Source organism: Anopheles gambiae, chromosome X (assembly GCF_943734735.2).
Source record: "Anopheles gambiae chromosome X, idAnoGambNW_F1_1, whole genome shotgun sequence".
Lineage (NCBI taxonomy): Eukaryota > Metazoa > Arthropoda > Insecta > Diptera > Culicidae > Anopheles > Anopheles gambiae.
The window spans coordinates 24,983,148-24,995,810 of record NC_064600.1 but is presented as its reverse complement, the minus strand read 5'-3'; the positions used below and the strand labels follow the sequence as shown (position 1 = coordinate 24,995,810).

Sequence of the window (12,663 nt, the reverse complement as noted above, 5' to 3'; positions counted from 1 at the left end):
CCGAAGTCTTTCGTTGGTCACACACACATGCATCTACCGTTGGATTGCGTTGAACCGAGTCTACCCATCTCTCTCGTTCTACCATGATTGTTCTGCTATCGCGCTCATCTGGGACTTGCAAAATTCTCTCACCGCACAAATCGATCACGCCAGCGCTGTGCGTTCTCTCAATACATTTTTTTCTCCTCAAATCTGATCAAGTGCTGTCAAAATCGTGAAGCCATTTCTAAAGCGCAAACTCAAGTGAAAAGTAAAGGTGGTTTTATCAAGTGAAGCAAGGTAAATTTGTTTTGTGTCAGTAATGTAATATTACAAAATTAACTTAATTTCATTTGTTTAATACAGCAAAACATCAATAACATGGAAAACATTGAAGACATGGACTACATGGATGCGTCTCTGGAGGCATCTAAGCAATCCGGGCAATTTTATCGCCAGATGCAAATGCGCTCTGCTCAATTAGAGTTAGAAGAAGAAGCAGAAACCAGCCGGTGTAATGTGCAGATTGGTAAGTAGTATTTAATGAAACACTTGTTTGTGGTGATGTCCGGTTGTGCAAGTGATAGTTGATGTGGATATTTATTCAATATTGTGTTAGCATCAAACGATAGTTGTGTTTACGTTGTGTATATGTTTATCAATTTAAAATCAGAGTGAAATGTCCGGGTATGTATGGTGTTTTTTTTTTTGCAAATTAAAATAAATAGTTAAGCATTCTGAAATAAAAATAAGTGCATCTTTAATTGCACAACAGTTCAAAACAGTGTAGTGTTTAAAACATTTTTTTTTATTCGGGAGGAACGGAAGAAAAAAGCGGTAACGTAGTGCAGTCGTTATCTCCTTCCAGTCAAGAACATGCCCGTCATGGGTTCAAGGCTGGAATGGACCGTCATACCGAGGCAAAGACAGATTATAACAATATTTTATTTTAACTAAAATGCATTTTGCGTACTGAGATAGTGTTGGCAAAGAACAAGGAGAAAGGGTTCAAGCATCGCATGAACCTTCACCTTTAGCATGGACTGACTATCCCGCTGAGCATAACCGCGTAGATTGTAAAGCCAATAAGAGGAGGAAGAAAAATATGTTTCAGTTAATAATCCATGCTAATTGAACGGTTTTTAAGTGGCATGCTTTTTAGATGATCGCTCAATAGTTAGCTGACAGTTGCGTTTGTATTCGTTTAACAAATTTCACAAAAACCTCATGGCCTGCCGAGAAAAAACTCATTTTTTTATGTTATGGAAAAACGTGCTAACTAAAAAGCTCATTTTCAATAGTAGGTAGAGAATCCAACTTCAATCAGAGACTGCATACTGTAGTATGTTTTAGCATACTAAAAAGATAAAAATTAATTACTAAGTGAGTTTTTTTGTAACAATACATTCAAATATCGTCACGCAGTTAAAGTGAATAAGTAAAAGAAAAACAATGCTTAACATTTTATTCTCGATGTGTATGTATGTGTAAGTGTTATGTAAAATTATGTGCTTATAAAACTAAAGGTGTGCCGATACCTTTTCGCAGAATTGACTAATCTGCGAAAAAAAAAACAACTCATAGATTTCAAATCTACGAAAAGGTACATCAGGCGTAACCAACGGCTGAAATCGTGATTAGTAAAAAAAGGATTTATAAACATTTTAGCTACTGAACCACAACCGCAAGCTGTTGTGGAGGATCCATGCGAAGTGTCGAACATTTTCGAAGCTGTTGTAGAGGGCGACACATTGGATAATTCTAGTGACGAGAATGATGACGAGGATGGTCACGAGGAAGGTGAAGGTGCAGGCAAAACATCAAAAACCCCTGGGTTTGATTTGCACGCGCATTCCCTGGAAGAATGTTTGAGATATTGGGCATTGAAGACCAATGCGGCTCACTCGTCCGTTAATTTGTTGCTGCATATAGTGCGTGAGCGAGCTAATTTATTACTCCCTAAGGACGCACGGACGTTGTTGAAAACAAGTACCGCGCCCAAAAAAATATTAAACGTTGTGGGGGGACAGTATTGGTATAATGGCCTTGGACCGTGTCTTGAAAAGGCATTCAGGTGAGAATATGTAATAATAATGTAGTATGTTATTTAATTTATCCTTGCTTAAGGAGGCAAAATCGGTTTTGTTGTAAATGCTCATCATGAGTTAAAGCCCCTTGTGGATTGTGTCCCCCCTTCCCCTCCACGCCTGTCCTATCCTGCCTGACTATCCTGCTATGAGTTACAGACACGCTAGCCCATCAGTAGCACAGCCAGGCGCCTACAGGGCCACAACGCTTAAACCGCCAAAGAAGGCAGGCACAATATGTTAGGCTTCATTTTCCTTTTTTTTATTTTTGGTTGGATGAGAATCTTTTAAAGATCCAATATCTGTATATTTTAACTAATATTTCCCACACCAGCCACCAAGGATAGCAGTGGTGCAAACTAGTGATGGGAAAAATGAAGTTTTTGTCGGAATCGATTCCGGCTAGCTCCGCAGTTTTCTGGAATCGATTCCGGATAGTAGGTCCGGAATCAGTTTCCGGAATCGATTCCGGAATCGGCTCCGGAATCGGAATCTACTCCGGAATCGGCTCCGGAATTGATTCCCAACACGGAATCGGAATCGGGTAGGTCCGATTCCGAGCTCCCACCACTAGTGCAAACCATCCAATCGTTGTGTATATTGTTTTGTTGACAAGTGTAATATATTTTTATTTTAGAAAGCAGAGGATAATACCCGGCACTAAACTACCAATTATCTTAAATATTGATGGAGTGCCATTGCACAAAAGTAGCCGAACGGCATTTTGGCCAATTTTGGCAAAAGTACACAAAATGCCACACATAAAACCTATGACGGTGGCAATATTTTGTGGAACAAAGAAGCCAGATTCACTGGAGGATTACCTTCGTCCGTTGGTACAGGATGTCAATCATATCATTGACAATGGAGTACTTGCAGGTTCTCCTCCTACTTTGGTGAAGATTGAAGTATATGCAATTGTGGCTGATTCTCCAGCACGTGCATTTCTTAAAGGTAACGAAAAAAATGGAGCTTGTTTAAAATTGTTTTAACACTTTATTCCTAGGTGTGGTGTCACACATAGGGCATCATGGCTGCTTGAAATGCACGGCAGTTGGATACTATCATCCATCATCACGAACAACGTGTTTTCCATCAACCAGTGCTGCTCCGAGGACGGACGAAGATTTCCGTGCGGGTGTCTATAAGGAGCACATAAAAGAAAAAACACCACTGCTGGAATTAAAAAAATTCAATTTGGTTAAAAAAATGCCGGTGGATGATGACCTGCATCTTTTCTACTTAGGTATACAACGCCGGCATTTGCAAGGGAAGGTGTACGGATTGTGGGGGTCGGAAAAGTGGACTGCAGAAATGGTTGAACAAATTTCGTTGCATTTGGTAAGCATAGTTTTGCCATCGGAGATCCATCGCAAACTACGCAAGTTGGACGATTTGAAGTTTTGGAAAGGCTCTGAGTACAGTTCTTTCCTTCATTATGCTGCTCCTGTCGTTTTAAGAGGCAGAGTTAGCGAAAATGAATACAACCACTATATGCTTTTTAATTGCGCTACAAAATTCCTTGGCTCAAGAACATTTAAAAACCAATGGACAAGCGCTGGATGTTTGCTTGAACAATTTGTTGCCGACTATGATAAAATATACGGGGAAGGGTACGTGAGCAGTAATGTTCATAATTTGCTACATGTTACAGAGGAAGTTATGGACCTTGGACCTCTCCATGAAACATCAGCATTCGATTTTGAAAATGCGCTTCAGGGTAAGACACGCATGCTAAGAAGTGGTTACAAAAATCTGGAGCAAGTAATAAACCGGCTGTCCGAGTTAGACAATTTAACTGCTCCAGAACCAATGAAATTTTTTTATGACATCGAAGTCAAAGATACTCAAATAACAGTTCTTTTGAACAATTATGTATTGAAGAAAGGAAATAGAGATGGTTGGTTTCTTTCCACAGAAAAAGAAGTTATTCAATATTGTTCGGCAGCGAAGGTATCTTCTACTGTGCGTATTACCGGAAAAAAAGCTGATAGGCAGAAAGAAAGAAGCCTTCATCTTCCCGCTTTCTTCAACATATCTGTTCACATTTGAATGTAACGTAAATGAAATTGAAAGAACCGTAGTCGAGCTTACTCCATCACAAGTGTTCTGTAAACTTGTTGCCATACCATTAAATGAAGGTGGAGACACTTTTTTCACACCTTTGATACACACGCTTCCCGACGTAGACAGCAATTGAACAACGGTAAGTTTTCTTTATTACAAAAATATGAAGAAAAATATTAATTTCAAATTTCTCCACATTACGGTTTTTTAAATAAAAAAATAAATATTTTTTTCTTCTTTACGGGTTTTTACAGCACGTGAATTATTATACTTCAATATAACGACCTTGCCGTTCTAAAATAAAGCAAATGATAAATTCAAGTTTAAATCAGTCATTATTAATTCATTACAACTAGTATATTTATTGTCAAGCTTTTGCTTTCTTCTATTTTAATTTCAAAGTTTTGGCATAAGGAGCAGACATTTTTACACCCTTCATGCCTTGCGTTTGTCATTTAATTTTATGTTCACTTTGTAAATTTGCAAAAAGTTAACCTCTTGTTCTTCAAAATTCTTGGTCTTTGAAAAACTCTTATAATTACATAATTTGCTTAAAGCATTTTATCCTTTTGAACCCCCAACCACCCAAAGTACATTCAGCAAACACATTTCGACTGTCATCTGTTTTTCGCATAATAATATATCTTTACATAATCACGGAACTGTAAATCGACTCCTAAAAAACAAGGAACTCTTCAAGTAAAGTCTCGTAGTTGAGTGGATTGACATGAAACATTTGACCACTATCTTGTTTTGGAGGGCCAATGGCCCTCGATTAAACGGAATGTTTTACAAATTAATTGACTTTATTGAGCGTACTGTGCGAATGTCCACATCTTTAGAAGCAGGCAATTCCACTGGAGCTTTAGCCGGGAGCGGTGCTGACGACACGTCATTATTACCTACGATACTATCGATATGTCACGTTTCTTCGATAATTACTGATTCATCAACTGCATACACGATGTGCATCGACGCACTGTTTATAAATTGAAGCGGCACTTGACAAAAAACTTTTTTGGTAAGCGTTTCGAATTAATCTTCTGCGATTGTCCTCCATCAACTGTTTTTTTTTATTCACAGTTCTATTTTCAGGTTGTGAAACAGACATTGATGGGAATGGGACGTTTGGTAACGTTTGAGAAACATTATCTGATGGCACAAGTTCTCCGAACGACGACGGAAGCATCAAAGGAAGCAGTGCCATTTGTGATAATCCAGCCATACCATACACCAACAGCAAACGTGTCGATAATGCGGCAAACTGGCAGATCAGTCCGGCACCGCCATGTAAGTAGTTTTCTGTATCTATTTTGGCAAAAACTGTATTAAATAAAATATAAGTATTAAAAGCGGAAAAAACACGTATAAAAACATTGTTCATAACAAATTTATTATTGTTATCCATTTTTAAACATCTATTAACAGCAAACACGCTAACTTTTACTGTATCATTGTCATTGTTTTTAATGTTTTGATAACAGATTAATACTAGCAGCCGGACAACGGACGGGAGGACCGTAACGAGATAAAGAAAGGAAACAAGTGTATCAATAGATAACCAGTTTGTGGACAGCGCGAAATACACTATGTGCCCAACAAACTTGATGTATACATAAAGTAAGTGTTTAACTTTTACAATAATAATTAAAATTTATTGATAAAATACTATGTCGAAATTAAAGTAACTTCATGCTTACCCCCATAATTTATCGCTGATAGTATATCGTCTACGACGGTAGTGTTTAATATTTTATAATGTAATGCAAGATTTTATTAATTAAAATATGAATTTGCTTGTTCGCTCGTAGATGTACTCGTAATAATAATAATAAGGAGTAATCGCTATGCGGAACTCTGTATTATTATTATTTATCTGAATGTAAGACCGGTAATCATACGGGGGCAGATTCTTTCTCCATTTAACTCATCAGTTTGAAACATACTTGGCCACAAACACAACTTGGCCAAAGCAAGAGTGTCAAAGATCATTGATTTCTTTCTGTTAAATAAAATACGTACATGTCTTTTAGTCTTATTTACAAAATTCATTTTTCCTTTAAATCCTAATATTTACACAACAGTACTCCATACTGTAACGCTATTAGCAATAGTATTTTCATAACACAATTTTTTACTCACACAAAACTAAACTAACTCGCACAAGAGACTTAACTTATTATACATTTTCCTTATCCATTTTATAAAGAGGAGCTGGCATCTTATTTCCTTTTAAATGTAACCTTCGCTTTGCATGGCGATTTTTTTTGGTAAAATACGGCTGAAGGTCTTCATCTTGAAGATCACCAAGTTCTTTAAAAAGATTCAGCATGTTTGGAAAATCTTTTAAAGGAATTTTTTTTGAACCCTTGCCACTCCAGGTACAGTTTGCAAATAATTGTTTTGAGAAAATTGTGTCTATTGCGCGGTGTAAAATATAATGTATTCGACTGTCACGAGCCTTACGTAAAACAAACGCTAAAACGTTTTGCTTATATGTTTGATCGTCCCCTAGACGAACATCGAATGCTTCCAGTTCTTTTTTGGTATTGAGTGGATTGAATTGAAAATTTTTCGGAACTGAGTTTGTCTGCATAGGTGGTCGGATGCATCCCGATTGAACTGCATGTTCAAATCTTTGCCGCAAGGCACGCACTTCACGTAACACCATCCGATTGTCCACATCTCCAAGGACACGTGTCTCGTTTGACATTCGAGGGAGAGGCTCTACGGGAGAGGCTCGAAACAGTGCTGACGGCTCATGGTTTTCCAACGTCATATCATCAACCAAATCAGCTAACACTTCTTGTGTGGGTGATATATTTTTTATCGACAATTCACCTAACACACCTTGCAATGGTTTTGCTGTGGGGGCAGATTTATTTGAAATGTCACATGATTGAACATTCTCCGGTGATTGTAAATCCATGGCATGGATGTATGTTGACGTAGGAGCAGCATTTGTTCTTTTGACATCAACTGGTTTGATATTGTTGCTCATAAAAGAATGGACATTTGTCATTGGTGGTGGACCGAGATCTTTTAATGAAAATAATGGAAGTGACGAGCAATATAATGATGTCTTTGTAACACCTTCGATTTCACCTAGCGACCGTTTGGCACGTTGCTTGTTAGATCGTCCAGCAACATTTTTGGTTTTGGTTGGTTGGTTTACGGATCGAATTGAGGAAGCTCTTTCTATTTTTTTTTAATAGTTTTCGGAATCGGTGTGTTTGCTGCAGGAACTAGATCACTATTCTCTGATCCATATTTTGTACCAGATGAAACAGTCATTGTTGCAGTACATTGCGCAGGTTTTTTAGGTGATGATCTTGCTGGCCTCGACGGCATTGGAAGTGACGGAGAAAACAATGGTGGTGGCGATGTGATGTATTCGATTTCATGAAATCCATCAGAACTGTTACGCATCGGTGTTTGCATTTGCGATTGTCCTGTTATTCCGAACTCAAACTTGGCCGACGGGCAAGGGGACACTAGCCGCAATTGTCCAGCCGCATTAGATGGCATTACATGGACAGGAGAAAACGGCACAGTTTTTGTCATCGATGGTCCAGCTCCTCCTCGTGATAAAGGTGCCAGCGGGGGTGGAATCGTTACCGTTGACTGAACCTGTACTGGAGTAAGCCGCGCACCTGTCTGTGTAGACGATCCAGCTCCTCCGGATGAAAAAGGTGCCACCGGGGGGGGAATCGTCACTGTGGACAGAACACGTACGGGCGAAAACGGCACAGTTTTTGTCATCGATGGCCCAGCTCCTCCGGATGGCAAAGGTGCAGGCGGGGGTGGAATCGTAACCGTTGACAGAACCCGTACTGGAGAAAGCCGCGTACTTGTCTGAATAGATGTTCCAACTTCTTCCGATAACAACGGTGTCGCCGGGTGGGAAAACATTACACGTAATCCGGCCGCTCCTGGGGACAGCACTCGCACAGGAGGAAATTTCGCACCTTGCTGAGAACGTGTTAGGGTCGATTTTACCATTTCAGCGGATTTCAGTGTCGATGGTTGTTGTAATTTGGTATGCTGTAAACAAAAATAAAACTTGTTAAGAAAATGTCTATTTTAAACGCTCGTGTTTACTTTGTGTAGATACTTACAGGATAATTAGTTGGCTCCATTTTAGCACATGTAATTTTAGCGAATTGGTATAATTTAAGATAAACAACTTTCGATTTCACTGTGCAAGAATACTTCTGATTATCAAGAATGATTAACGCTCTCTGTTATTATTTCGTTCACAGCCTCAAACCAACAAAACAGCGGGTGGCGTAAAAAACCATCAAAAGCACCAAGAAGAAACCAAAACGCAGTGCAACCGTAAAATCAGTGGGTTAGATAAGGATAGCGTCATAGCTCCACTCCATGCGGTGCCAATAAACAGAAGAGTAAAAAAACAACAACAACGAAATAAACCGGTTTTTTTCAATCCGAAACAAGTGTGCGTGAGAGGGGATAGTATGCATTAGTATGTGTGAACGCGATCGTTCGGGTGGAATGTGTCTATGTGTGCGTGAAACCACATTTACTCTTCTACTGCAAGTGGGTACGTAAGTGGGGCCATATGTGTACGACACGATCCCATACAAAACTTCGGCTTTTGCGGACTGGGAGACAAAGCCAAAGTCGCTCGAAGGAAATAAGGTTCGAGATGGGTTCGAGGGAGCTTACCCAAGTAGCAACCGAAGCTTTTTTCTCCCAGTTTCAACCCCCTCATGTCCACAAACTGCCTTCGCTTACTATTCCTATCCCGTTTTTACATTCCACAACGTTTGTTGCGTTCTCGCTCATCAGGGTGTTAGTCAATTCTCTCTTGCCACACGAAGAGAATTCTCCTGCACACTTCGTGTGTTGGATTCTACCCATCCCTGTTGAACACACGTCATTTTCTTCCATCGCACTCATCAGGGTGTTTGCTCTTTTCCATCCAAGCCAAAGAGCGACTTCAGTGTGCTCTGAACCGTGGATGTGAGAGTGTGTGTTTGTGTGCTGCGTGAACTATTTTTCCTGCGTGAAACACTTTCCATACTGCGCCATCCGCGGTGTTCTTTCTGCTTCATCGGAGGACGAATTTTTATAATCTAATTGTTTGGGTAAGTGTCTTTTTCTAAGTGTCTAGTGCTATGTGACATTTATTCTAATTCTAATATTATTCTAATATGCAATGTTTTGCACATTACAAGTTTCAGATGTGTGCTGCTACCGCTAGCTGTTCCTCAAAATACTTAAAAAATGTGACACTGTGTGCACAGGCGTTCAAGTTTCAATTGATCCTCAAGCACAAAGGTAAGTTTGTCACATCTTTAAATGAAGTGTAATCTTTTTAACAAAGTGTGTCTATTAATTGTGTATTTTCATCAACAGCCTTCATACAACACCGCGGTTGAAGCGCACCAAATCTGATGACATCTTTCCTGAACCAAGCAGGCTGAACACGCGCACCACCACGGGCTCCAGCGCGGTGTGAAGGGGGAAGAAGAAAAGGCAGAATTGGAAACAGCCGCACCAGGCTTCCAACCACCGTGTGTGTGTATGTAAGTATGTGAGAACACATGTGTGAATCCTCTTGTGGGAACTGCAAAAAGAAGAGAATAAAGAGTGTGAAGCAGCTAGACTGCCGCAACCAAATAAAGAGAGTGAATTCTCATTTCAATCCGAAAAACTGGGAGAGAGTGATGACATGCGAGAGAGAATAAAACTAGAAACACGAGAGAGGACACGAAGCGCTTTCGGGTTTTTTTTCGCCTTCGCGCACTTTTTGCTTTATGCGCGCGAAAAAGTGAGCCTTGATCAGCGCGATGGCTCCCATACAACGGCCTTCGGCTTTGCTATCTGGGTATCGCTCAAACCCTTGCTCGACTTCGAGCGGAAGCGATGGCTCGAACCTTTCTTCGTGCAAAAAGCCGAAATTAGTTCGGGTTTCGAATGGGAAAGAAGCAAAACAACACACGCACACACACTGTGCAGTTTGATTTTGGGGCGTTCCTTTTTTTCGCGTTCGCCTTGGTGGGGCAAGTGCCAGGTGGGGTGGACGGCGGGTTAAGCCTGGGGCCGCTTGTGCTTTGTGGAATCCTCTTTGCTGCCTGTTTGCCTGTGAACTGATGGAGAGTTATTTTTGTATATGGATTAAAGGGTACTTACTAGTGATGGGCGTTTCGGAGGGCACCAACGGCTCCGGAGCCGGCTCCGGACTAACGGCTCCGGAGCCGGCTCCGACTTTTTCCCGGAGCCGGCTCCGCTCCGACGGCTCCGGAGCCGGCTCCGCTCCGACGGCTCCGGAGCCGGCTCCGCTCCGACGGCTCCGGAGCCGGCTCCGCACCGACGGCTCCGGAGCCGGCTCCGCACCAACGGCTCCGCACCAACGGCTCCGTAGCCGGCTCCGGACTAACGGCTCTACACTCACGCCTCCGTTCCATAAATGAATATATATTCTCGCACGTGTGGAAGCTAACACACGATATGATTGCAGTATTGGCATGCATGACGTTGTGTAGCATTCGTTAGTCTCGTCTTTCTTAACAATATTCAAAACTAATCGATATTTTTTTGATAAATTCTTTTAAACATGACCTACTCCGTTATTTACGGATTACCTCGATTGAAACTTCATTGAAAAAGTTTTTTTGGTCTTTTGTGTTAAAACCGGCTCCGTAGCCGTTGGAGCGGAGCCGTTGGTGCGGAGCCGGCTCCGGAGCCGTTGGTGCGGAGCCCGCTCCGGAGCCGTCGGAGCGGAGCCGGCTCCGGAGCCATCGGAGTGGAGCCGGCTCCGGAGCCGTCGGAGTGGAGCCGGCTCCGGAGCCGTCGGAGCGGAGCCGGCTCCGGAGCCGTCGGAGCGGAGCCGGCTCCGGAGCCGTCGGAGCGGAGCCGGCTCTGGAGCCGTCGGAGCGGAGCCGGCTCCGGAGCCGGCTCCGAAATTGCCTGGAGCCGGTCGGAGCCGGCTCCGGCTTCGGAGCCGTTTTGCCCATCACTAGTACTTACCACCGGGTCTTGATCCAGCGTTTGTGATGGGAGAAATGTTTGAAACCAGCCGGTCAAACAATTTAACCATTTATTACATCGCGTTTGGCGAGATTATTAATGGAATAAGAATGGATCTTTTCCATCGTTTGATTTTTTCTAGTATCACAGGCGCTAGCTTCCGCGCAATGAACAGATACCCGCTTACTGCTGAACATTTCAAATATGTTTGTTCGAAGAAAGCAACAGGTTTTTGATAAATATCTTTGAAACTATTCATCGTATCCAAAAACGATCTTCGAGAGCTAGATTCAGCAACTCAAAATATACTTAGAAAAAGTTTTTCGTTTTTTTGTTTTTTTTTTTTCATTACGGGTTCAGAAACTTTTTTTTAAATCGATAATATGATCAATCTTAGCAATGCGGCTTTTTAGCGCCGTTCCTATGAAAATATTATCTATAGAAACTTTCACGTGTATTTTAATGAAATATTTGAAAAGTGGTGTGCCTCGTAGTACTGTCGTCAACTCGTCCGACTTAACAACATGCCCGTCATGGGTTCAATCCCCAAAAATAGACCGTGCCGCCATACGTAGGATTGACTATCCTGCTATGGTGGGAAATCAATTAGTCACTGAAAGCCAAGCCCAAAAGTGGTACAGGCAGGCCTTGACCGACAACGGTTGTTGAGCCAAAGAAGAAGAAGAAGATTTGAAAAGTGGGGAAAAATTTAGAAAATGGTGAAAACAATAACATAGTAAGCAAATATTGCAAAGAACATGCAGTTTTTCATAATCATGGGCATGAATCCCACCGCGCGAAAAAATAGCACACCCTTCCCTCAGCAGCGTTGGTATTAGACTGATAAAACCATGGGGAATTGTTCGAGTCCCTCAACTGAATGTCTGCGCCTACACGCGAGGTCCAAAACAGCCGAAGTCATACAAAATCATGAAAAAGTCTGCGCCCTTTTGTTCCGGCGTCCTTGTGGAGTTTACCGAGCCGAACCGAATGGTAGTGTTCGAGAAACATGTGTGCGTATCAGGTAGCAGCATTTGTACTGCTTACCTGCCGTATGCCGCTGTGAAACCGAGCGAGACGCATAGACAACGAATCAAAAGGACATGTGTAGCCGTGAGGAAATTTCTCTTTGTCTCTTTTGCCTTGTCCTTGCCTTTAGATCCTGATGAGTGAAGCATGCATACCTTTCGGGTACGTTCGGGGTATAAGCTCTGTCCCTCTCATGTTAATGGTGAAGATAGAATCGTATGCCATCGGCTCTGCATTCGGGCGTGGGCAGGCCCGTGGACGCTGTCTGTTCGCATGCAATGAGAAAACCCCGCTTCTTCCCATCTTCATCCATACATTCGCTCCGCGCACACACACATCTACACGCGCTGTGTTTGCAGCTGTAGAACTTGATGCAGAATGTATGCTTTCTCGTTCTGGCACAGAGTAAAAGGTTCGAGCGACTTCGGCTTTGTTTGGTGGGTCGATTTCTTTCTTCGCTGATTTTGGCAGCGCACGAAGGGGGTTCGGTTTCAACTTCCAACAA

General features: G+C 41.9%; 2 long non-coding RNA genes across 2 annotated transcripts; both read left to right on the top strand.

Moving 5' to 3' along the window:
• The first annotated feature begins 3,983 nt into the window (after nucleotides 1–3,983).
• LOC133392918 (uncharacterized) lies at nucleotides 3,984–8,757 on the top strand. The gene is made up of 4 exons (XR_009765888.1): nucleotides 3,984–5,154; nucleotides 5,217–5,423; nucleotides 5,618–5,753; nucleotides 8,396–8,757. It is a non-coding gene; the product is annotated as an uncharacterized LOC133392918 (long non-coding RNA).
• Nucleotides 8,758–8,922: 165 nt separating this feature from the next.
• LOC133392917 (uncharacterized) lies at nucleotides 8,923–9,777 on the top strand. Its single transcript, XR_009765887.1, has 3 exons — nucleotides 8,923–9,244; nucleotides 9,335–9,437; nucleotides 9,516–9,777. It is a non-coding gene; the product is annotated as an uncharacterized LOC133392917 (long non-coding RNA).
• Nucleotides 9,778–12,663: the final 2,886 nt, after the last annotated feature.